Raw genomic sequence first — 26,372 nt, forward strand, 5'->3', positions numbered from 1 at the left:
GTGTGCACTGTATGATCCTGAGCTCTACATGTGTTTTGTTATATGTCATGCCATCTTTACAGGGGTGTATGTCATGTATTTTTGTGATCTTTGTGGTGACTAGCACAAGCATGCAAAGTAGCTTACTCAATGATGCTGATTTCAGGGACTTAGAATTTCACTAAGTCCTTGTTCTGTTTTTGTTTTTATGCCACATGTTCATGTTGTTTCCTAGTGATCCGTGCCTCTTTTGAGGATGATCAGTAAGGATGTTTTGTATATATTGTGGTGCTCTATCCATCCATGTCTTTGTTTGGAATTATGGAGCACCCTAGCTTGAGTCAATCGAGCTCTACTTCTGCTATAAAATGTTCCTGGCAGATTGTTAACTTGTTTAGCGATTTTGCCGAGCTTGTTGTTGTTGATCCGTGCATGCTATGTTGTTGTTCTTGCCATGTCTAGCTTCTATGCCATGTCTATTTGCTGGGTGTATGCTTAGATTGTCGTGCAATGCCTCGTAGTGAGTGCATCAAGCTCGTAAACATGCCTACTTGTTAACTGTTTTGCCATTCTCCAGTTTTTCACTAAGTATGAATCTGTTTATCGTTTTGCTATGTTCACATGCTTGCAATTGTATTTTCTGATCCCTTTTGGCTCATGGTCACTAAGGGATGTTTGTTATATGCTTCGAGTAGCTTCATGCCATGCCTTGCTTTGCCAAGATATGTTCCTGTAGCATGTAGTTTTTGTGCTCTAAAGATTGCTTCCTGATGATAAATTCCTGACATGCTGTTAATTTCACAAAGTTTGAAACCTGTTATCTTTTGCACTTTTGCCATGCTTGTTTGCACCTGCTATTGATTGAATTAGTCATAGCTCACTATTCATCTTTTTCAAGCATCATGAGTGGATCCCTCCCATGTATTTTGTTGTCATGTTGGAGTGCTGTAGCATGTGGTTCTTGATGCATTTAGGAGGCTACTTGCTGATTATCGCAGACTGGTGCCATATTTGTTTTGCTTGCCATTTCCAAACCGTGCATCCGATTCCGGTGATCTTTATATCGATTTCAACCGAAATCACCTCACCTTTCCAGTGGCACTCTTGGATTTCCAAGATGAGGCTAGGTTCAATCATTCCTTTCCAAATCATGCCTATGCATCCCATATAGCACCCCGCATATCATCCCATGTTTGCATCATGTTGCTTGAGCATTGCACGTGGTTGATTGTGTTCCTTTTGTTTGTTGTTCTTGCTTGGGTAGAGCCAGGAGACGAGTACGTGAACAAGGAGCCCGTCGAGTTCGCTTACGAGGATCAAGGCAACTCTGAGAACTTTGCAGGCAAGATGACCATACCCTCGAAATCACTTCTATCTTTGCTTGCTAGATGCTCGCTCTTTTGCTATGCCTATGCTACGATACCTACCACTTGCTTATCATGCCTCCCATATTGCCATGTCAAACCTCTAACCCACCATGCCTTAGCAAACCGTTGTTTGGCTATGTTACCGCTTTGCTCAGCCCCTCTTATAGCTTTGCTAGTTGGAGGTGAAGATTGGAGATCGTTCCTTGTTGGAACATTGTTTATTGTTGGGATATCACAATATTATCTTGTTTATCTTAATGCATCTACATACTTGGTAAAGGGTGGAAGGCTCAGCCTTTTACCTAGTGTTTTGTTCCACTCTTGCCGCCCTAGTTTCCATCATATCGGTGTTATGTTCCCGGAGTTTGCGTTCCTTACACGGCTGGGTTATAATGGGAAACCCTTGACAGTTCGCCTTGAATAAAACTCCTCCAGCAATGCCCAACCTTGGTTTTACCATTTGCCACCTAGCCTCTTTTTCCCTTGGGTTTCCGGAGCCCAAGGGTCATCTTTACTTAAACCCTCCCGGGCCAGTGCTCCTCTAAGTGTTGGTCCAAACTAGAGCCCCTTTTAGCGCCACCTCGGGGAAACTCGAGGGATGGTTTTAGTTGTACGGATTGCTTATCTGAGTGTGCCCTGAGAACGAGATATGTGCATGTCCTATTGGGATTTGTCGGCACATTCGGGCGGTGTTGCTGGACTTGTTTTACCATTGTCGAGGATGTCTTGTAACCGGGATGCCGAGTCTGATCGAATTATCTTGGGAGAAGGAATATCCTTCGTTGACCGTGAGAGCTTGTGATGGGCTAAGTTGGGACTCCCCTGCAGGGATTTGAACTTTCGAAAGCCGTGCCCGCAGTTATGGGCAGATGGGAATTTGTTAATGTCCAGTTGTAGATAACATGAAACTTAACTTAATTAAAATGCACCAACCGCGTGTGTAACCATGATGGTCTCTTCTCGGTGGAGTCTGAGAAGTGAACACGGTGTTGGGGTAATGCTTGACATAGGTTGTTCTAGGATCACTTCTTGATCATAGTTGTTTGACTGTGCTTTTGCCTTCTCTTCTCGCTCTCTTTTGCGTATGTTAGCCACCATATATGCTAGTCGCTTGCTGCAGCTCCACATCATACCTTTACCTTACCTATAAGCTTAAATAGTTTTGATTGTGAGGGTGCGAGATTGCCGAGTCCCCGTGACTCACAGATTGCTTCCAAAACCAGATGTAGGGACCGACGATACCATTCCAGATGATATGACCGAGCTCAAGTGGCAGTTCGATGAAGACTCTCGTCGTTACTACGTGTCTTTCCCAGATGATCAGTAGTGGTGCCTAGTTGGGGTGATCGGGGACTTTGTTGCATTTGGGGGTTGATCTTTATTTTGGTTCCGTAGTCGGACCCTGAGTGTATTGGATGAATGTAGTGTTATTTATGTATTTGTGTGACGTGGCGAGTGTAAGCCAACTATGTATCCTTTCCCCTTTATTTATTTACATGGGTTGTTGTGAAGATTACCTCACTTGCGACATTGCTTTCAATGCGGTTATGCCTCTAAGTCGTGCTTCGACACGTAGGAGATATAGCCGCATCGAGGGTGTTACAGTGCATCTTCCAGACTGTTAGGTGTCATGGTCTAGAGCATCCAAGAGGAAATTGTGGATCGCCAAGTGATCGAGTCTGCGAAGGTTTGGAAGTCACCTGAAGACTTACCACTAGTGATTGGGCGATGTCTGTGTGACCTTAGGTCAAGGGGAATACGGTGAGGATTAAGTGTCCTGAGCTGCGTGTTCAGGACTGGGTGTCCGGGACTGTGTGTCCTCAGGTTTAAATACTTAGCCTCCCTAACCAGACGTACAACTATCACAGTAGTTGGAACTAGTCTACCAAATCATTGTCTTCACCGAGCTAACTGGTTCCAATTCCTCAACCCTTCTATTTTCCTCGTCTCTGTGTTGTGTGCTTGTTCATATCTGTTTGAAGACTTTGACTGAAGACTTTCTCTATTTCCTCAGCTCCATTTCTTCAGTCTGTTTGCCTTCATTCTGTTTATCCAATGTTTTACGCTTTCTGTACTATGTGCTTGTTTTCATTTCATCATGAAGACCATGCTCATGTTCTGTTATGTTTACTTCTGAGTACTTATTCCGCTGCAAGTAGTTCTTCACTCAGGAATTTCCTCACCCATAAATTCCTCTGTGAAGAATTCATAAAAATCACATATTCTCCCCCCTCTAGTCGATATAACACAATTTCAAAGGTGCTTTTTGCACTGTTAGTGGAGAGATACTGACGCACTACAACAACAGGTGACATTGTGCCTGTGGTAGCCTTGCCACCTTCAGGTGGTTGTGGCTGTTCAATCATTTGCTCCATAGCTTCCTGAAAGTTTGAACTTGTAGATTAGTGTACCAGATGAGTTACTAATGAGACAAAAACTAACAAAGTAGGTTACACGTTTATACATAACTTATTTTGGTGAACTACTGTAATACATTAGCATGTATTGTAGTGCCAACTACATAATAAAACCACTTTCGGAACATATGTCCATGTAGCATGCCTACTGTATTGTCTATTTCCTCACATTTGTTGACATCTAATGATAAAGAGATATGGTTTAAAGTAGGATGAACATAGTATGACATCATTCATATAATGGGCAAACAGATATAAAACAAACATGCTATTTTATCATTTTGTGCGCACGTGAACATAACAACTAGATTACAGATCAAGACCAAAAAATATCCTCCATCTCTTTTAAACCATGTAAGGTGAAATGATACGTTAAGACAACTGTGTATAAAAGTGAACAGAGTAACTGACATTGCTTGCAAACCAAGTAGTTAAAGGAACACATCACAGTACCAATCAGTTCAAAGGCAGGAGGCGTAAGGACTTACAACAGCGGCTTGAACTGGTGTGCTCATGGCCGTCATCTTGCTGGTGTGGCAATCCTTGAAGATTTGCACTGCATTTGGTTCAGGTTCTTTTTGGTCCGCATATGCTTTCCTCTGTATTTGGAACAAGTCAATATAGATACGACAATATGGCACAGAAAAAGAAGGAAGTAGTAGCTATTTACAAGAGCCTCGCAGTGTGCAATACAGCTACGAGATCCTGTTGTCTGTTGGAATTTCACTTTAGAACGGTTGGTCTTGTTCTTCAAACAGTTAGCCTAGAATAAGATACACTTGTAAGACACATACATAAATACAAGTTCAATATGTGGTCTGATTAAATACATATAGCCTACCTGATACTTTGGATCAAACCAGTGTTTAACAAGGGCTGTCGAGTATTCATCTGTAATATATTCCACTAGAGATGTTTGGGCGATTTCATTGTTAGCCTTGCCTTCAAAGTGAGATTTTCTAAGGTGGTACTGATATTGTCGAAGAGCAGACTGAAAAACATGAGTGCATGCTTGTTTAGTTGCATCATCTTTCAGATCCAACTTGAACCTCATCTGTTGAAAAAAGAATGTGAGTCTTATTAGGAGGAAGCTAGAAAGTATGGGACAGAGCAAGACAATATTACTAATTGGGATGAATAACATTACTTACGGATAAATGGTCAAGGAAGGTGTTAAATTGGGTATTGTCTTTCTCATTCCTGTACTGGATCCATGTTGGGAGGATACGTGCATGACACCTAACGGCAACGGCTGCCTCTGATACTAACTTGGCTGACTCTGTAGCATCACGTGGACTTTTTAAACCTACCTCAAAATGGATCTCCAATCTTCCTCCTTTAGATTTTGGTAATCTGTCAAGCATTATCCCTGATGTCTGTTTCCGCTTGCACCGTGGTGCTAGTTCAACAACGAATATGGAAAGTGTTAGTGTACATCAAACTGTGAGAGTACATATAAAGGAGCATGCAACTGCAACTTGACTCGGTCAGGTACCGTCTTGGTGTTGATGCTCATGAGGTTCATCTGATCTTGCCAAGTCTTGGTGTCTCAGCAGTGCTTTGGAAGTAGTGTTAGGTGTCAAGGCAGCTTGGGAACTTGCCAGTTCCGGAGCAAACAAACGAGTAACTCGTTGAGATACTGATACAGTTGAAGCAGATGTTGCAGCCGGTGGAGCAGGTGATACTGTGTTTGTAGATTTAGCCGGTGGATTTGGACCTTCTACTGCACTATAAGTACCAGCAGAATCTGGACGGCAGATCCTTTTCCGTTTCACCCGACGAGTAACACCACTCCCTACTATATTATTTTCCTTGCTCTTTTTTGACTTTTCCATGTCAAGCCGTACCCACAACACAAAATAATAAAATCGCTCTTTAGAACTCACTGATGCATGATACAGACAAGCAATACTTTGATGTAAGATAACCGTATGAGGATGGAATATGTAAGAAAAATAGGACGGAATGACATATTCATAGCTACGATGTGTAAACTAAGTAGAAGGGTTTTCAAGAGAATAGAAGTAATGCAAGCTAGACACCATATGAAAGATGCAACCAATATTACTCTGCCAAGTTAAAAGTGTCTTGTCATAAGTGGCAATTCGAAAAATTAGAAGCAGTACAATGTAGAAATCAATGCAAGATGCAACCACTATCAAACTGCCATGTTAAAAGCGTCCAATCATGAGTGACTGATGCAGGATACACAACAGCGGTACTTTGATGTAAGAACATGGTATGATAGATAGATGCAGTGTATTCTAGACACAGAACGCCATGTCATATGCACATGTATAACGTATAAACTCAGCAGGTGCAATTTAATCAAAATAGAAGAAATATAGGCTAGACAACATATGCAACATGAAACCAAGTATCACACTGTCAACTTAGAGCAAGCACCTGCGATGGTGGAGTACGGGAGATGAACTCATCATGTAGACTTGGGACTTCAACTTCATTAGCAGTAGTAGTGGCAAATCTAGAGAGTCTCTGTTTGCGTCGGTGCAGAGGACCACCAACATCCCCTAACTTACTCTTTTCCTTCCTATTTTCTGATATTGCCTTATGAAGTCAAAACCACAAGAAGATGAATAAAATTAGCTCTGCATAACTGGTTGATGCATGATACAGACGAACACTACTTTGATGTAAGGCAAGCACATGATAGGATGATGGAATATATACAAAAAGACAGTGTTTCTTATTCACACGTATGATAGGAGGATGGAATATGTATGAAAAAACAGTAAGCGGAAGGCATTTTAACAAAATTAGAAGAAATGAAAGCTAGGCACCATATGAACATGCAACCAATATCACTCTATCAGGTAAAAAGTGTCTCGTCGTAAGTGCCATTTCAAGAAATTAGAAGCAGTACAAGCTAGAAGACAATGCAAGATGCAACCTACATCACAATCCCAGGTTAAATGTGTCTTATGGGTAAGTGATAGTTGCAGGTATAAGTTGTAAGCTACGCAGATGCAATTCAACATAATCAGAAGCAATACAAACTAGACATCATAAGGAAAACACAACCACATATAACAGTTCCAAGTTAGAGCAAGCACCTGTGATGGTGGAGTAGGGGAGATGTGCTCATCATGTGCACATATGTTCTAGAAACAGGAACACGTGTCATATTCACAGGCATTATGTGTAAAGTAAGCAGATGCAATTCAACAAATTTAGAAGCAATACAAGCTAGACATCATACGCAACATGCAACCACATATAATAGTGCTAAGTTAGAGCAAGCACCTGTGATGGTGGAGTACGGGAGATGTGCTCATCATCTACACAGCTACGTTGACTGTCCAGCCTTGTGTTGTCTTGCGAATCTTGTTGGGAGGATGGCGGAGTAGAATCACCCCCTGTTTGAGTTGCTCCGAAGGACCACCATCATCCACTGCCAGACTAATTTCCTTTAGTTGTAATGATTTTGCATTGTGAAGTCAAACCGATAAGAAAAAGGAATAAAATTCACTCTTCAGAACGCATTCATGCATGATACTGACGAACACTACTCGGATGAAAGGCAAACACATGATGCGAGGATGGAATATGTATGAAAAACAGGATGGCGTGACATACTCACACCTATGATGTGGTAACTAAGTAGAAGGCATTTCAACAAATTAGAAGCACTGCAAGCTTGACACCATATGAAAGATGCAACCAATATCACTCTGCCAAGTTCAAACTGTATGGCGTTTCAACAAATTAGAAGCAGTACATGCTAGAAATCATATGCAAGACACAACCAATATCACAGTGGCGACTTAAAGGTGCCTTATCATAAGTGATTGATGCGGGATATGCAAGAACAGTAGTCTGATGTAAGAACATCGTGTGATCAGATATAGTATGTTCTAGAAACAGGAACATATGTCATATTCACAAGTATTATGTGTAAAGTAAGCAGATGCAATTCAACAAAGTTAGAAGCAATACAAGCTAGACATCATACGCAACATGCAACCGCATATAATAGTGCCAAGTTAGAGCAAGCACCTGTGATGGTGGAGTAGGGGAGATGTGCTCATCATCTACACAACTACGTTGACTGTCTAGCCTTGCGTTGTCTTGCGAATCTTGTTGGGAGGATGGCGGAGTAGAATCTGTAGAGAACCTCTGTTTCAGTTGCTCGGAAGGACCACCATCATCCAATGCCTTGCCAATTTCCTTCAGCTTTATTGATTTTGCATTGTGAGGTCAAACCGACAAGAAAAAGGAATATAATTCGCTCTTCAGAACTCATTCATGCATGGTACTGACGAACACTACTATGATGAAAGGCAAAGTCATGATAGGAGGATGGAATATGTATGAAAAAATGGATGGCTTGACATATTCACACCTATGATGTGGTAACTAAGCAGAAGGCACTTCAACAAATTAGAAGCACTTCAAACTATACACCATATGAAAGGTGCAATCAATATCACTCTGCCAAGTTAAAACTGTCTCGTCATAGGTGGCGTTCATCAAACTAGAAGCAATACATGCTAGAAATCATATTCAAGACGGAAACCAATATCACACTGCCAACTTAAAGGTGTCCCATCATAAGTGACTGATGCAAGATACACAAGAAGAGTAGTTTCATGTAAGAACATGGTGTGATAGACAGATATAGTATGTACCAAAAATAGGAAAGTGTGTCATATTCACACGTATCATGTGTAAGCTAAGTAGATGCAGTTTACACTAATTAGGAGCAATACAAGCTAGACACCATATGCAACATGCAACCAGATATCACACTGCCAAGTTAGAGCAAGCACCTTGGATGGTGGAGTAGGGGAGCAGTGACTTGGACCTTGTAATGCACTATCAGTACGAGGAGAATCGGTACAGATGCTCCATTTACGTTGCTGCAGAGGACTACCATCATCGCCTTCCTTACTATTTTCCTTCCTCATTCTTGATTTTGCCTTGTCAAATCAAACCCACAAGAAAAAGGAATAAAATTTGCTCTTCAGAACTCATTGATGCATGATACTGACGAACACTACTTTCATGTAAGGCAGCCACATGATAGCAGGATGGAATATGTATGAAAAATAGGACGGCGTGACATATTGACATGTATGATGTATAAAGTGTAAACTAAGCACAACGTGCTTGAAGTTGTTAGAATAAATGCAAGCTAGAACATATATGAAAGATGAAACCAATATCACTCTGCCAAATTAAAAGGTTTCCCTAACAAATGTATTTGACCAAATTAGAAGCAATACATGGCAACAGGCTAGAAATAATATGCAATATGCAACGAATAAAGGCGACTCATCGTAAGTGATTGATGTGGGATATAGAAGAGAGGTAGTTTCATATAAGAACAAGGTTAACACATAGATGTAGTGTGTACCAAAAATAGGAAGGCATGTCATATTCACGGGTATAATGTGTAAAATAAGCAGATGCAACTTACCCTAATTAGAAGCATTACAAGCTAGACACCGTATGCAACATGCAACCACATAACACACTACGAAGTTAGAGCAAGCACATGTGATGGTGGTGTGGGGGAATTGCGGTCATCAACTAGAGAGCTACGTTGACTATCTTCATTTAGCCTTACTGTTTCTTGAGAATCATGTGGGAAGGATGACACTGCACTCTTGAAACAAGTATGGCGTCTCACAGTAACCCACTTGGGTGACTGTCTCATCATAAGTGATTGACGAGGGATACAAAAGAGCATTAGTTGGATGTATGAACATGGTTAATAGACATATGTAGTATGTATCAAAAACAGGAAGGCATGTCATTATCAAAGGTATAATGTGTAAAGTAAGCAGATGCAATTTAACCAAATTGGAAGAAATACAAGCTAGACACCATATGCAACATGCAACCACATTTGACATCGCGAAGTTAAAGCAAGAACCTGGGATGGTTGTGTGTGGAAATTGAGATCATCAACTGCAGAGCTATGTTTGCTGTCTCCAACTACTGACATTGCACCCTTTAGAGCGCTGAAATGCTTAGTGCTTATCTTTGAATTACACTGGAGCAACTTCTGTCTTTTCTTTTTTGCATTCATCAACACTACGTCAGAGTCTGAAATACCCCTAGATAAAAAACAATAGTGTGAGTATGGGTGAAGTGTGTGCACAATTAGTACAGTGTAAAGGTAGCAGATAGCAGGTCGGTGGGAAATAAATGACGGGAGACATATGATAGCTCTACAACATACATGGCACACTAAATTACTACAGGATTCTATGAAAATAACAGTCGAGTGAAAACAAATAGGTCAGTCCATTTTTTCTACACTGTTTGATGTACAAAGAACGGGCAGATCGCCTTCATCTACCTCCAGCCAGTCAGTGTTGACGATCTTCCTCGAAACACCAGCGACCACTGGCCCAGTCCCCTTCCTGCGCCCTCCCCTCGATCTCACCGCACCGCCGTGCATGGCACCGCCCCCCGGCCATCCATTCAAGCCCTGCTGACCTCCAGACCAGTGCAAGCAACTCCCGCACCCCACACCCCTATGATAGACACCGATGCGCTGCCTCCCCGGCGAACAAGCGGACTAGGTGCTCCGCGCGCCTAAGCGGGTGCTGCTTCTTTTAATTGCGGTTCGACTGACCCTGAATTGAAATCCAGGCGGGCTACTAACCTCTAGCAAAGGTGAAATAGTAAAGGGAGGAAACCTTGTGCATTTAGTATCACGAAGAAGATCCAGTAAGAAGCGCTCAACTAGTTTCTTTCGTGGGATGAATACAGTGTGAGCAGAGACGTAAGGTTTGCACGAATAAGGGAAGAGGAGTACCTCTTTCTGCCTTTAGTGTTGTGTGCTCCTTCTGTTTTTCCAACGATCTTCTTGTGGTTCGTGAAGGAAATATGCCCTAGAGGCAATAATAAAGTTATTATTTATTTCCTTATTTCATGATAAATGTTTATTATTCATGCTAGAATTGTATTAACCGGAAACATAATACATGTGTGAATACATAGACAAACAAAGTGTCACTAGTATGCCTCTACTTGACTAGCTCATTAATCAAAGATGGTTATGTTTCCTAACCATGAACAATGAGTTGTTATTTGATTAACGAGGTCACATCATTAGTAGAATGATCTGATTGACATGACCCATTCCATTAGCTTAGCACCCGATCGTTTAGTATGTTGCTATTGCTTTCTTCATGACTTATACATGTTCCTATGACTATGAGATTATGCAACTCCCGTTTACCGGAGGAACACTTTGGGTACTACCAAACGTCACAACGCAACTGGGTGATTATAAAGGAGTACTACAGGTGTCTCCAATGGTCGATGTTGGGTTGGCGTATTTCAAGATTAGGATTTGTCACTCCGATTGTCGGAGAGGTATCTCTGGGCCCTCTCGGTAATACACATCACATAAGCCTTGCAAGCATTACAACTAATATGTTAGTTGTGAGATGATGTATTACGGAACGAGTAAAGAGACTTGCCGGTAACGAGATTGAACTAGGTATTGGATACCGACGATCGAATCTCGGGCAAGTAACATACCGATGACAAAGGGAACAACGTATGTTGTTATGCGGTCTGACCGATAAAGATCTTCGTAGAATATGTAGGAGCCAATATGGGCATCCAGGTCCCGCTATTGGTTATTGACCAGAGACGTGTCTCGGTCATGTCTACATTGTTCTCGAACCCATAGGGTCCGCACGCTTAAGGTTACGATGACAGTTATATTATGAGTTTATGCATTTTGATGTACCGAAGGTTGTTCGGAGTCCCGGATGTGATCACGGACATGACGAGGAGTCTCGAAATGGTCGAGACGTAAATATTGATATATTGGAAGCCTATATTTGGATATCGGAAGTGTTCCGAGTGAAATCGGGATTTTACCGGAATACCGGGAGGGTTACCGGAACCCCCCGGGAGCTATTTGGGCCATAGTGGGCCTTAGTGGAAAAGAGAAGGGGCTGCCCTAGATGGTCTGCGCCCCCCCCTTCCCCTAGTCCTATTAGGACTAGGAGAGGTGGCCGTCCCCCTCCTCCTCTTTTCCCCTCCGAGGAATCCTAGTTGGACTAGGATTGGAGGGGGAATCCTACTCCCAGAGGGAGTAGGACTCTCCTGCGCCTCCCCCCTTGGCCGGCCAGCCTCCCCTCCTCTCTTCCTTTATATACGGAGGCAGGGGCACCTCTAAACACACAAGTTGACACAAGTTGATCCACGTGATCTGTTCCTTAGCCGTGTGCGGTGCCCCCTGCCACCATATTCCTCGTTAATACTGTAGCGGAGTTTAGGCGAAGCCCTGCTGCTGTAGTTCATCAAGATCGTCACCACGCCGTCGTGCTGACGGAACTCTTCCCCGACACTTTGCTGGATCGGAGTCCGGGGATCGTCATCGAGCTAAACGTGTGCTCGAACTCGGAGGTGCCGTAGTTTCGGTGCTTGATCGGTTGGATCGTGAAGACGTACGACTACTTCCTCTACGTCGTGTCATCGCTTCCGCAGTCGGTCTGCGTTGGGTACGTAGACAATACTCTTCCCCTCGTTGCTATGCATCACATGATCTTGCGTGTGCGTAGGAAATTTTTTGAAATTACTACGAAACCCGACAGTGGTATCAGAGCCTAGGTTATTTATGTTGATGTTATATGCACGAGTAGAACACAAGTGAGTTGTGGACGATACAAGTCATACTGCCTACCAGCATGTCATACTTTGGTTCGGCGGTATTGTTGGACGAGACGACCCGGACCAACCTTACGTGTACGCTTACGCGAGACCGGTTCCCTCGACGTGCTTTGCACAGAGATGGCTTGCGGGCGACTGCCTCTCCAACTTTAGTTGAACCAAGTATGGCTACGCCCGGTCCTTGCGAAGGTTAAAACGGAGTCTATTTGACAAACTATCATTGTGGTTTTGATGCGTAGGTGAGATTGGTTCTTACTTAAGCCCGTAACACGGCGTTGGAGTTATGCTTGACGTAGGTGAAGGAAATATGCCCTAGAGGCAATAATAAAGTTATTATTTATTTCCTTATATCATGATAGAAGTTTATTATTCATGCTAGAATTGTATTAACCGGAAACATAATGCATGTGTGAATACATAGACAAACAGAGTGTCACTAGTATGCCTCTACTTGACTAGCTTGTTAATCAAAGATGGTTATGTTTCCTAACCTTGGACAAAGAGTTGTTATTTGATTAACAAGATCACATCATTAGTTGAATGATCTGATTGACATGACCCATTCCATTAGCTTAGCACCCGATCGTTTAGTATGTTGCTATTGCTTTCTTCATGACTTATACATGTTCCTATGACTATGAGATTATGCAACTCCCGTTTGCCAGAGGAACACTTTGTGTGCTACCAAACGTCACAACGTAACTGGGTGATTATAAAGGAGCTCTACCGGTGTCTCCAAAGGTACATGTTGGGTTGGTGTATTTCGAGATTAGGATTTGTCACTCCTATTGTCGGAGAGGTATCTCTGGGCCCTCTCGGTAATGCACATCACTTAAGCCTTGCAAGCATTGCAACTAATGAGTTAGTTGTGGGATTATGTATTACAGAACAAGTAAAGAGACTTGCCGGTAACGAGATTGAACTAGGTATAGGATACCGACGATCGAATCTCGGGCAAGTAACATACCGATGACAAAGGGAACAACGTATGTTGTTATGCGGTCTGATCGATAAAAGATCTTCGTAGAATATGTAGGAACCAATATGGGCATCCAGGTCCCGCCATTGGTTATTGACCGGAGACGTGTCTCGGTCATGTCTACATTGTTCTCGAACCCGTAGGGTCCGCACGCTTAAGGTTTCGATGACAGTTATATTATGAGTTTATGCGTTTTGATGTACCGAAGGTTGTTCGGAGTCCCGGATGTGATCACGGACATGACAAGGAGTCTTGAAATGGTCGAGACATAAAGATTGATATATTGGAAGCCTATGTTTGGATATCGGAAGTGTTCCGGGTGAAATCGGGATTTTACCGGATTACCGGGAGGTTACCGGAACCCCCCCAGGAGGTATATGGGCCTTAGTGGGCCTTAGTGGAAGAGAGGAGAGGTGGCCAAAGATGGGCCACGCGCCCCTCCCCCCCTTTGGTCCGAATAGGACAAGGAGAGGGGGCCGGCCCCCCTTCCCCCTCTCTCTCCTCTTTTCCCCCCCCTCCGCGAATCCTATTCCAACTAGGAAAGGGGGGAGTCCTACTCGCCTCTCCTGGCCGGCCGCACTCCCCCCCTTGATCCTTTATATACGGAGGCAGGGGCACCCCCTAGAGACATAAGTTGATCCACGTGATCATATTCTTAGCCGTGTGCGGTGCCCCCTTCCACCATAGTCCTCAATAATATTGTAGCGGTGCTTAGGCGAAGCCCTGCGACAGTAGTACATCAAGATCTTCACCACGCCGTCGTGCTGACGGAACTCTTCCCCGACACTTTGCTGGATCGGAGTCCGGGGATCGTCATCGAGCTTAACGTGTGCTAGAACTCGGAGGTGCCGTAGTTTCGGTGCTTGATCGGTCGGGCCGTGAAGACGTACGACTACATCAACCAAGTTAACACTTCCGTTGTCGATCTACAAGGGTACGTAGATCACACTCTCCCCTCTCGTTGCTATGCATCACCATGATCTTGCGTGTGCGTAGGAATTTTTTTGAAATTACTACGTTCCCCAACAGTGGCATCCGAGCCTAGGTTTTATATGTTGATGTTATATGCACGAGTAGAACACAAGTGAGTTGTGGGCGATATAAGTCATACTGCTTACCAGCATGTCATACTTTGGTTCAGCGATATTGTTGGACGAAGCGGCCCGGACCGACATTACGCGTACGCTTACGTGGGACCGGTTCTCCCGACGTACTTTGCACATAGGTGGCTTGCGGGTGACAGTTTCTCCAACTTTAGTTGAACCGAGTGTGGCTACGCCCGGTCCTTGTGAAGGTTAAAACAGCACCAACTTGACAAACTATCGTTGTGGTTTTGATGCGTAGGTAAGATTGGTTCTTGCTTAAGCCCGTAGCAGCCACGTGAAACATGCAACAACAAAGTAGAGGACGTCTAACTTGTTTTTGCAGGGCATGTTGTGATGTGATATGGTCAAGGCATGATGCTGAATTTTATTGTATGAGATGATCATGTTTTGTAACCGAGTTATCGGCAACTGGCAGGAGCCATATGGTTGTCACTTTATTGTATGCAATGCAATCGCGATGTAATGCTTTACTTTATTACTAAACGGTAGTGATAGTCGTGGAAGCATAAGATTGGCGAGACGACAACGATGCTACGATGGAGATCAAGGTGTCGCGCCGGTGACGATGGTGATCATGACGGTGCTTCGGAGATGGAGATCACAAGCACAAGATGATGATGGCCATATCATATCACTTATATTGATTGCATGTGATGTTTATCCTTTTATGCATCTTATCTTGCTTTGATTAACGGTAGCATTATAAGATGATCTCTCACTAAATTATCAAGAAGTGTTCTCCCTGAGTATGCACCGTTGCCAAAGTTCGTCGTGCCCAGACACCACGTGATGATCGGGTGTGATAAGCTCTACGTCCATCTACAATGGGTACAAGCCAGTTTTGCACACGCAGAATACTCAGGTTAAACTTGACGAGCCTAGCATATGCAGATATGGCCTCGGAACACGGAGACCGAAAGGTCGAGCGTGAATCATATAGTAGATATGATCAACATAATGATGTTCACCGATGAAACTACTCCATCTCACGTGATGATCGGACATGCTTTAGTTGATTTGGATCACGTGATCACTTAGAGGATTAGAGGGATGTCTATCTAAGTGGGAGTTCTTAAGTAATATGATTAAATTGAACTTAAATTTATCATGAACTTAGTCCTGGTAGTATTTTGCAAATCATGTTGTAGATCAATAGCTCGCGTTGTTGCTTCCCTGTGTTTATTTTGATATGTTCCTAGAGAAAATTGTGTTGAAAAATGTTAGTAGCAATGTTGCAGATTTGATCCGTGATCTGAGGTTAAATCCTCATTGCTGCACAGAAGAGTTATGTCCTTAATGCACCGCTAGGTGACGGACCTATTGCAGGAGCAAATGCAGACGTTATGAACGTTTGGCTAGCTCAATATGATGACTACTTGATAGTTTAAGTGCACCATGCTTAACGGCTTAGAATCGGGACTTCAAAGACGTTTTGAATGTCATGGACCATATGAGATGTTCCAGGAGTTGAAGCTAATATTTCAAGCAAATACCCGAGTTGAGAGATATGAAGTCTCCAACAAGTTCTATAGCTAAAAAATGGAGGAGAATCGCTCAACTAGTGAGCATGTGCTCAGATTGTCTGAGTACTACAATCGCTTGAATCAAGTGGGAGTTAATCTTCCAGATAAGATAGTGATTGACAGAATTCTCTAGTCACCATCACCAAGTTAGTAGAACTTCGTGATGAACTATGACATGCAAGGGATAACGGAAACGATTCCCAAGCTCTTCGTAATGTGGAAATTGACGAAGGTAGAAATCGAGAAAAACATCAAGTGTTGATGGTAGACAAGACCACTAGTTTCAAGAAAAGGGGCAGAAGGAAGAAGGGGAACTTCAAGAAGAACAACAAGCAAGTTGCTGCTCAAGTGAAGAAGCCCAAGTCTGATCCTAAGCCTGAGACTAAGTGTTTCTACTGCAAAGGGACTGGTCACTGGAAGCGGATCTACCCCAAGTGATTGGCGGATAAGAAGGATGGCAAAGTGAACATAAGTATATTTGATATACATGTTATTGATGTGTACTTTACTAGTGTTTATCGCAAACCCTCAGTATTTGATACTAGTTCAGTTGCTAAGATTAGTAACTCGAAACGGGAGTTGCAGAATAAACAGAGACTAGTTAAGGGTGAAGTGACGATGTGTGTTGGAAGTGGTTCCAAGATTGATATGATCATCGTCACACACTCCCTATACTTTCGGGATTAGTGTTGAACCTAAATAAGTGTTATTTGGTGTTTGCGTTGAGCATGAATATGATTTGATCATGTTTATTGTAATACGATTATTCATTTAAGTAAGAGAATAAATTGTTGTTCTGTTTACATGAATAGAACCTTATATGGTTACACACCCAATGAAAATAGTTTGTTGGATCTCGATCGTAGTGATACACATAATCATAATATTGAAACCAAAAGATGAAAAGTTAATAATGATAAGTGCAACTTGTTTGTAGCACTGCCGTTTAGGTCATATTGGTGTAAAGCGCATGAAGAAACTCCATACTAATGGAATTTTGGAATCACTTGATTATGAATCACTTGATGCTTGCGAACTGTGCCTTTTGGGCAAGATGACTAAAACTCCATTCTCCGGAACAATGGAACGAGCTACTGACTTATTGGAAATAATACATACCGATGTATGCGATCCAATGAGTGTTGATGCTCGTGGCAAGCATCGTTGTTTTCTGACCTTCACAAGATGATTTGAGCAGATATGGGTATATCTACTTGATGAAACATAAGTCTGAAATAGTTGAAAGGTTCAAAGAATTTCAGAGTGAAGTGGAAAAATCATCGTAACAAGAAAATAAAGTTTCTGCGATCTGATCGCGGAGACAAATATTTGAGTTACGAGTTTGGTCTTCAATTAAAACAATGTGGAATAGTTTCACTACTCATGCCACCTAGAACACCACAATGTAATGGTGTGTCCGAACATCATAACCGTACTTTATTAGATATGGTGCGATCTATGATGTGTCTTACCGATCTACCACTATCGTTTTAGGGTTATGCATTAGAGACAGCTGCATTCACGTTAAATAGGGCACCATCTAAATCCGTTGAGACGACACCGTGTGAACTATGGCTTGGCAAGAAACCTAAGCTATCGTTTCTTAAATTTGGGGTTGCGGTGCTTATATGAAAAAGTTTCATCCTGATAAGCTCAAACTCAAATCGGAGAAGTGCGTCTTCATAGGATATCCAAAGGAAACTATTGGATACACCTTCTATCACAGATCCGAAGGCAAGACTTTTGTTGCTAAATTCGGAAACTTTCTGGAGAAGGAGTTTCTCTCGAAATAAGTGAGTGGGAGGAAAGTAGAACTTGACGAGGTAACTATACCTGCTCCCTTATTGGAAAGTAGTACATCACAGAAAACTGTTTCTGTGACACCTACACCAGTTAGTGAGGAAGCTAATGATGATGATCATGAAACTTCAGAACAAGATACTACTGAACCTCGTAGATCAACCAGAGTAAGATCCACGCCAGAGTGGTACGATAATCCTTTTCTGGAAGTCATGCTACTAGATCATGATGAACCTACGAACTATGAAGAAGCGATGGTGAGCCCAGATTCCGCAAAGTGGCTTGAAGCCATGAAATCTGAGATGGGATCCATGTATGAGAACAAAGTTAGGACTTTGGTTGACTTGCCCGATGATCGGCAAGCAATTGAGAATAAATGGATCTTCAAGAGGAAGACGGACGCTGATAGTAGTGTTACTATCTACAAATCTAGAATTGTCGCAAAAGGTTTTTCGACAAGTTCAAGGTGTTGACTACGATGAGAGCTTCTCACTCGTATCTATGCTTGAGTCTGTCTGAATCATGTTAGTAATTGCCGCATTTTATGAAATCTGGCAAATGGATAAACAAAACTGCATTCCTTAATGGATTTATTAAAGAAGAGTTGTATATGATGCAGCAGAAGGTTTTGTCAATCCGAAAGGTACTAACAAAATGTGCAAGCTCCAGCGATCCATCTATGGACTGGTGCAAGAATCTCGGAGTTGGAATATACGCTTTGATAAGTTGATCAAAGCATATAGTTTTTGTACAGACTTACGGTGAAGCCTGTATTTACAAGAAAGTGAGTGGGAGCACTACGACATTTCTGATAAGTATATGTGAATGACATATTGTTGATCGGAAATAATGTAGAATTATTCTGCAAAGCATGAAAGGATACTTGAATAAAAGTTTTTCAAAGAAAGACCTTGGTGAAGCTGCTTACACATTGAGCATCAAGATCTATATAGATAGATGAAGACGCTTGATAAGATTTTTCAATGAATACATACCTTGATAAATTTTTGAAATAGTTCAAAATGGAACAGTCAAAGAAGGAGTTCTTGCCTGTGTTGCATGGTGTGAAGTTGAGTAAGACTCAAAGCCCGACCACGGCAGAAAATAGAAAGAGAATGAAAGTCATTCCCTATGCCTCAGTCATAGGTTCTATAAAGTATGCCATGTTGTATTCCAGATCTATTGTATGCCCTACCACTGAGTTTGGCAAGGGAGTACAATAGTGATCTAGGAGTAGATCACTGGACAGCGGTCAAAATTGTCCTTAGTGGAATAAGGATATGTTTCTCAATTATGGAAGTGAAAAAAAAGGTTCGTCGTAAAGGGTTACGCCGATGCAAGTTTGACACTAATCTAGATGACTCTAAGTCTCGGTCTAGATACATACTGAAAGTGGGAGCAATTAGCTAGAGTAGCTCCATGCAGAGCATTGTTGACATAGAAATTTGCAAAATACATGTGGATCTGAATGTGGCAGACCCGTTGACTAAGATTCTCTCACAAGCAAAACATGATCACACCTTAGTACTCCTTGGGTGTTAATCACATAGCGATGTGAACTAGATTACTGAATCTAGTAAACCCTTTGGGTGTTGGTCACATGGCGATGTGAACTATGGGTGTTAATCACATGATGATGTGAACTATCGATGTTAATCACATGGTGATGTGATCTAGATTATTGACTCTAGTGCAAGTGGGAGACTGAAGGAAATATGCCCTAGAGGCAATAATAAAGTTATTATTTATTTCCTTATTTCATGATAAATGTTTATTATTCATGCTAGAATTGTATTAACCGGAAACATAATACATGTGTGAATACATAGACAAACAAAGTGTCACTAGTATGCCTCTACTTGACTAGCTCGTTAATCAAAGATGGTTATGTTTCCTAACCATGAACAATGAGTTGTTATTTGATTAACGAGGTCACATCATTAGTAGAATGATCTGATTGACATGACCCATTCCATTAGCTTAGCACCCGATCGTTTAGTATGTTGCTATTGCTTTCTTCATGACTTATACATGTTCCTATGACTATGAGATTATGCAACTCCCGTTTACCGGAGGAACACTTTGGGTACTACCAAACGTCACAATGCAACTGGGTGATTATAAAGGAGTACTACAGGTGTCTCCAATGGTCGATGTTGGGTTGGCGTATTTCGAGATTAGGATTTGTCACTCCGATTGTCGGAGAGGTATCTCTGGGCCCTCTCGGTAATACACATCACATAAGCCTTGCAAGCATTACAACTAATATGTTAGTTGTGAGATGATGTATTACGGAACGAGTAAAGAGACTTGCCGGTAACGAGATTGAACTAGGTATTGGATACCGACGATCGAATCTCGGGCAAGTAACATACCGATGACAAAGGGAACAACGTATGTTGTTATGCGGTCTGACCGATAAAGATCTTCGTAGAATATGTAGGAGCCAATATGGGCATCCAGGTCCCGCTATTGGTTATTGACCAGAGACGTGTCTCGGTCATGTCTACATTGTTCTCGAACCCGTAGGGTCCGCACGCTTAAGGTTACGATGACAATTATATTATGAGTTTATGCATTTTGATGTACCAAAGGTTGTTCGGAGTCCCGGATGTGATCACGGACATGACGAGGAGTCTCGAAATGGTCGAGACGTAAAGATTGATATATTGGAAGCCTATATTTGGATATCGGAAGTGTTCCGGGTGAAATCGGGATTTTACCGGAATACCGGGAGGGTTACCGGAACCCCCCGGGAGCTATTTGGGCCATAGTGGGCCTTAGTGGAAAAGAGAAGGGGCTGCCCTAGATGGGCTGCGCCCCCCCTTCCCCTAGTCCTATTAGGACGAGGAGAGGTGGCCGGCCCCCTCCTCCTCTTTTCCCCTCCGAGGAATCCTAGTTGGACTAGGATTGGAGGGGGAATCCTACTCCCAGAGGGAGTAGGACTCTCCTGCGCCTCCCCCCCTTGGCCGGCCAGCCTCCCCTCCTCTCCTCCTTTATATACGGAGGTAGGGGCACCTCTAAACACACAAGTTGACACAAGTTGATCCACGTGATCTGTTCCTTAGCCGTGTGTGGTGCCCCCTGCCACCATATTCCTCGTTAATACTGTAGCGGAGTTTAGGCGAAGCCCTGGTGCTGTAGTTCATCAAGATCGTCACCACGCCGTCGTGCTGACGGAACTCTTCCCCGACACTTTGCTGGATCGGAGTCCGGGGATCGTCATCGAGCTGAACGTGTGCTCGAACTCGGAGGTGTCGTAGTTTCAGTGCTTGATCGGTTGGATCGTGAAGACGTACGACTACTTCCTCTACGTCGTGTCATCGCTTCCGCAGTCGGTCTGCGTTGGGTACGTAGACAATACTCTTCCCCTCGTTGCTATGCATCACATGATCTTGCGTGTGCGTAGGAAATTTTTTGAAATTACTACGAAACCCGACAGTTCGCTAGAAACGAGAAGTTGTGGAGGACGGTGGAGCCTTGGACGAACACATGACCAAGTTGTTGGGTGTGGTGCGGTGGCCGTCTGTCGGCGGCGGGGAACTAGATCCGAGGCGGCGAACGACGGCGTAGCGGGAACAACTCCTGTGCGGTGGACGGTTGCGACAGTGGAGTGGCAGCAGTGAGGCGCAGGACGGCGTGGCCGGAGTGCTTCTGGTACAACGCACATCGGCGTCGGTGTCGTGGAGGCAGCTCTACCTTGGCTTCAACTGCTATGTCCTTGAGGTCGTTGCAGTTGCGGTTGCGTTGGACAATGATGTCGGGGTACCGGCTCCGGCATGATGGAGGAGGGCGACGGTGGATTTGGCGCTATGGGGTGGAGGACGAAGGAGGCTGGGGTTTTGCGGCTGGTGGAGAGGGCGTTTTGGCGCCCATGGAGTATGAATGGGGAAACAGAGGGAGGCGTGGAACTAAGGGGGAACACTGTTTCAGTTTGGGATGCGCTTGTTTGAAATTTGGGGAAAGTTACAAACTTTGCCCCCATCTAAAATTTCGGAGATATTGTGGGTTGGGGGTAGGACAGTAATCTCAGGTGTCCCAAATGTGGGCGGGATAGATTTCGGCCGAGCGCATGGGTGTTTAGGCGCCCATGGTGTATGAATGCTTCTCGGAGGCAGTTGAGACTGGCGTCTTGCTGAAGTTACAAACCTACCCCGGTTTAGACCTTTGGACATCGGGCCGATAGGCTACATGGGACAGAGTCAGGACAGTAATTTCCTACCACCAAACATTAGTCTCGCACGGTTTCGGGTGACCAGAGGACTATTTGGCGCTTCATTCAATATTTGGGAGGAGAAGCATTAACGTTTTCGGTTCTCTTGAATTGAACTTTCAGGATTTGTCAAACTTCACAAATCTTTACTTTTGAAAATCCTAAAGCTACGATTATTTTGGAATGGAGGGGTACATTTGAATATACATTGTACACGAGTATATATTAAAAAATATGCAACTTACCTCAGTTCATGCATGGTTCCAGATATAATCTCCTTGGTTGCAAAAAAAGTTAGACATGCGTATGAATATATATATATATATATATATATATAGCATGTTCAAATGCACAACAAAGATTGATGCCCCCTTTTACATCTGATTTACAAATTCCATTATCTCGGGTTCAAATAGATGAATGCACTGCCTATGAATTCGAATCTTCGAAACCCCCTTTATGTTGAATTCGACATGTATTCTATTTCGTAGCTAGCAATTTGGAATGTATCCATGCAAGTGACAAATGTATAAAGTGCTTCACACTAACAACATGGAGTGCACTAATTAATGTTTATATATGAATTGCAAAAGCATCCATTGCCTGTATTTCAAACCGCTCTCACTCTATGGATCGATAATATGAAATAAACACATGCACATACTAGAATTCAATAGAGTATGGGTGTCTGATAGACAGATTTTCGTCCATACGCAATTTGCAAAATTCATGATCTCATCCAAAAATAATAATGCCATTTATATTTTAATTTAATCCGTAGAACCACCTTTTACACGTAGATGCACTATGCCTCGGCCCGTTCTCACAAACGCGCTATATAACTCTCTATCTACCGCATAAGTGCACACACTTTATATGCATCGACATTTCTCTTTCACACATGCTCACAATCTCTCTCGGGGTGTCGGGGAGTCTCACGCACATGCTCTCTCTGCATCTCTCTCTCTCTTCCTGACTACTATGTACCACTCTTTTCACTAATCTCAGTTGGAAAACACTATTTCTCTCACATTCATATATACACACGCACGGTCTCTACTAGCCCTCTATATGCACATATATGTGCCTACGTGTCTCCCGCACGCACATTATCTTTAGGCCTCTCTCACACACATTGCCCCCCAGACACACCTCTCTCTTAGTAATTGGCAGATATGATTCCATCATATCATTTGGTAGGGTATCCCTGACTTTTAGGCTGGATGGTAATACGAGGCAAAGTTTTACCCTAGTTCGGACCCTTGCAGTTGTGGAAAAAGCCTACTCCTGGTACTGTATATTAGTGATAGGGGTGTGTACAAAGTACACATGAATACCAGGCATTGTGCGTGTGTGTATACTATCGACGAACTAGCCCCCAAGCTTCTATAACATATTGGGGGCCTAGTGTTACAAATCATATATAGTCGGCTTATCACCAATGGGGATAGAGTCCTCCGGGACTCTAGTAGCTAGCTTCGTGTTGTACGCCGAGTCCTCCACATGGGTCTTCGTATAACGCATCTCGGTGCAACCTATGTGGCGCAGGATGGAACCGACCCATGAGTCCTCATGTTGACTCACCACAACTAGAAATGATGTGCCCACCACACCACACACGCAATCGGCCACTAAGAAAATAAGCATATACAATAGTACAATGTTCTACTTGAAAGTTAATTGCATGGTGCATCCAAAAATATTTGTTCTGCATTGTGAATGTTTATATATTATCCTAAAATATTAGTCACGGGAAAGAGAAACGAAGGGCATATCTCTCCTTGTCTCCACCGGACACCCCCTCTTTCTACACCACTTTCACGTACGCACACAAACTATCTCTCGAACCTCTAAAAGTATGCATGCCCACGACACATTCACGCGTGACGGTCACTGTATTTCAAGCTAAAGCACTGTATGGTCACTGGACTTCAGAATATGCTCATTACGGTCACCGTATACATTCTCGTGGTGATCATACAATATCTAGCTCACGATACGTCTCCGTATTTTCTTAATGACACTGACGGACTTTGCATTTGATGCATGCACCATATTTTGTTGACGACAGTTACGATCACTGTATTTGAAGTGAAAGCACGATATGGTCACTGGACTTCAGAATAAGCTCATCACGGTCACCACATACATTTTGTCGTGCTAACCAACATGTGGTTGGATGGTTAGGAGGACAGTGGTTTCTCGAGCCCACCAGGGTTAAAGTCCCGGTGCTTGCATTTATCCTTGGTTAATTTCAGTATTTTTCGGCATGTGTGTTCAGTGGGAGGAGACGTTCCACTCGACTACGAGGCACCTATGGTGACTTTGTAAAATCTCAAGATCATATGCTGGCTCACTCTCTCGAAGGTGCTCATAGGGCTAGGGTCTGCATGTGTGGGCTTATAGCGGTGAGTGCTTGCGCGTATATATGAGCCCTTGCATCTGTACCGTGTTAAAAAAAATACATGTCATGATTATACGGTCACTGGCTCACCCGTACAACTCCGTATTTTGTTGATGACACAATCAATTGACCAGTCAAACGTTCCACGTGGCGCAACTAGTGTTGCACCATCGGGGCGCGTAACCATGGGGCCCACCTATCAGCCCGTATATGAAAGAAAGAAATGGTAGTTTGAGTCTGTACTGGGTTAATAAAATACATTTTAGGGTGATCATACGGTCACTGGCTCACCATACAGCTCCGTAATTTGTTGATGACACGATCAATTGATCAGTCAAACGGTCCACATTCAGCAGCGCACATTACCATAGGGCCCGCCCGTCAGCGCGTATATGAAGGACAGAAATGGTAATAAATTAGTGGTCGGTGGGTACTCGAAGTCGTGAGACCTCTGGTTGGCAGTCGCCGATGGTGGGGGGGCGTTGATTGGGCGGTGGGGTGGGGATCGCCGGAGAAAAAGCTCAGCGCGGGGGGCCTAGAGGGATGGCCAGTGCGGCGGCAGACCAGCGGTGGGGACTGGTTTCGGAGCGGGCGGGGCGGCGTGGCGGCGCGGGCCGGCCGCGGGTGGTGGGGGCCGGCGATTCGGCCGGTGGTGGCTAGTGGCTCAAGGGGTGGAGTTTGATGATAAACTGCAGGCCCTTGATTTCGTATCTAACGACTAGAAAATCTAATGACCAGAGATGAAAAAGTCAGTCGACTGACGTGTATCCTCACCCCGCACGTACACATGCACACACACAAGACACACACACACACATGCAGGCGTGCAACACTAACACGTACACATAACGAACACACGCACGCATGCATGCATGCAACACTGACACGTACACATGCACTCACGAACACACGCACGTATGCACACATGCATGCAACACTGAAACATACCCTTGCACGCACATAGCACTCACACGCCTGCATGCACACAACACTCGACGCAAGACACACGCTGAACCTATACGTGCATGCACCCTTTGTTAAGGACATGGATTGTTACGAGTATTAATAAATCTTATCTGTGATAAGCAGAACATTGATGTTTGCAGCGGTCTTTATGATCGTATGGCTATCAACATAGTAGGCTCATCTACATGAAAAGGATGACGTCACACTCAATGAACAATCATCGGTTTATGAAATGCCCGCTTCTGACCGCCCTGGCCCACCAAAGGTTCCTCTGCTATGCGCTGCCTGTGTTGGGTCATTGACATGCAGGCCATGTACCCAAAGAGCCCACACGTCAGTGGAAGAACGGCGTGGTGTCCTACATTAGAGTCGAGGGCGCCACTCGCTGCACGCCCGGCTGAAAACGCCTCCTTGCCGCATTCAAATGCCTCCGTGAAACCCGCCCGTGTGGAAGCCGAAAAACCCACTCCGGACACATGTCCGTTCATGAACGGGCCGGCATTAAATGCAACACCGGCCGAGCTCCTCCCGTCCGCCGTCTATTTAATCTCCTATTTAAATGAGGCCAAAGGCCGGCCAAGAATCGCATGCCTCCGCCGCTCCCCTATCTCCCCCTTCACCATTTTGTGCACTCTTACAATGGCTTATGAAGAGTAGTTATTCCGCACAAGCCATTTGTCTAGGTTTGTATCTCTCACACACACCCACATAGGTGGGGGACGTGCACGAAGAGAAGAGGTGCACGCACGATGCACGTACTCCCGTCTCTTTCCCAACCACACCCACGCGGGTACACAGTGGAGATCATTTCTGTACGAAAAGGCAGCCCACATGGTAATTTGACTGTGTACTAGTTGTCCACTTGGTGGAGGTAGGATCGTCTACCACGTGTGAACAAACAAATTACGACTTGACGCGTTATGTTAAAAAAGAGGCAAACCATGTGGGGCCTAC

The sequence above is a fragment of the Triticum aestivum genome, chromosome 6A (genome assembly GCF_018294505.1).
Source record: "Triticum aestivum cultivar Chinese Spring chromosome 6A, IWGSC CS RefSeq v2.1, whole genome shotgun sequence".
NCBI classification, from domain to species: Eukaryota; Viridiplantae; Streptophyta; class Magnoliopsida; order Poales; family Poaceae; genus Triticum; species Triticum aestivum.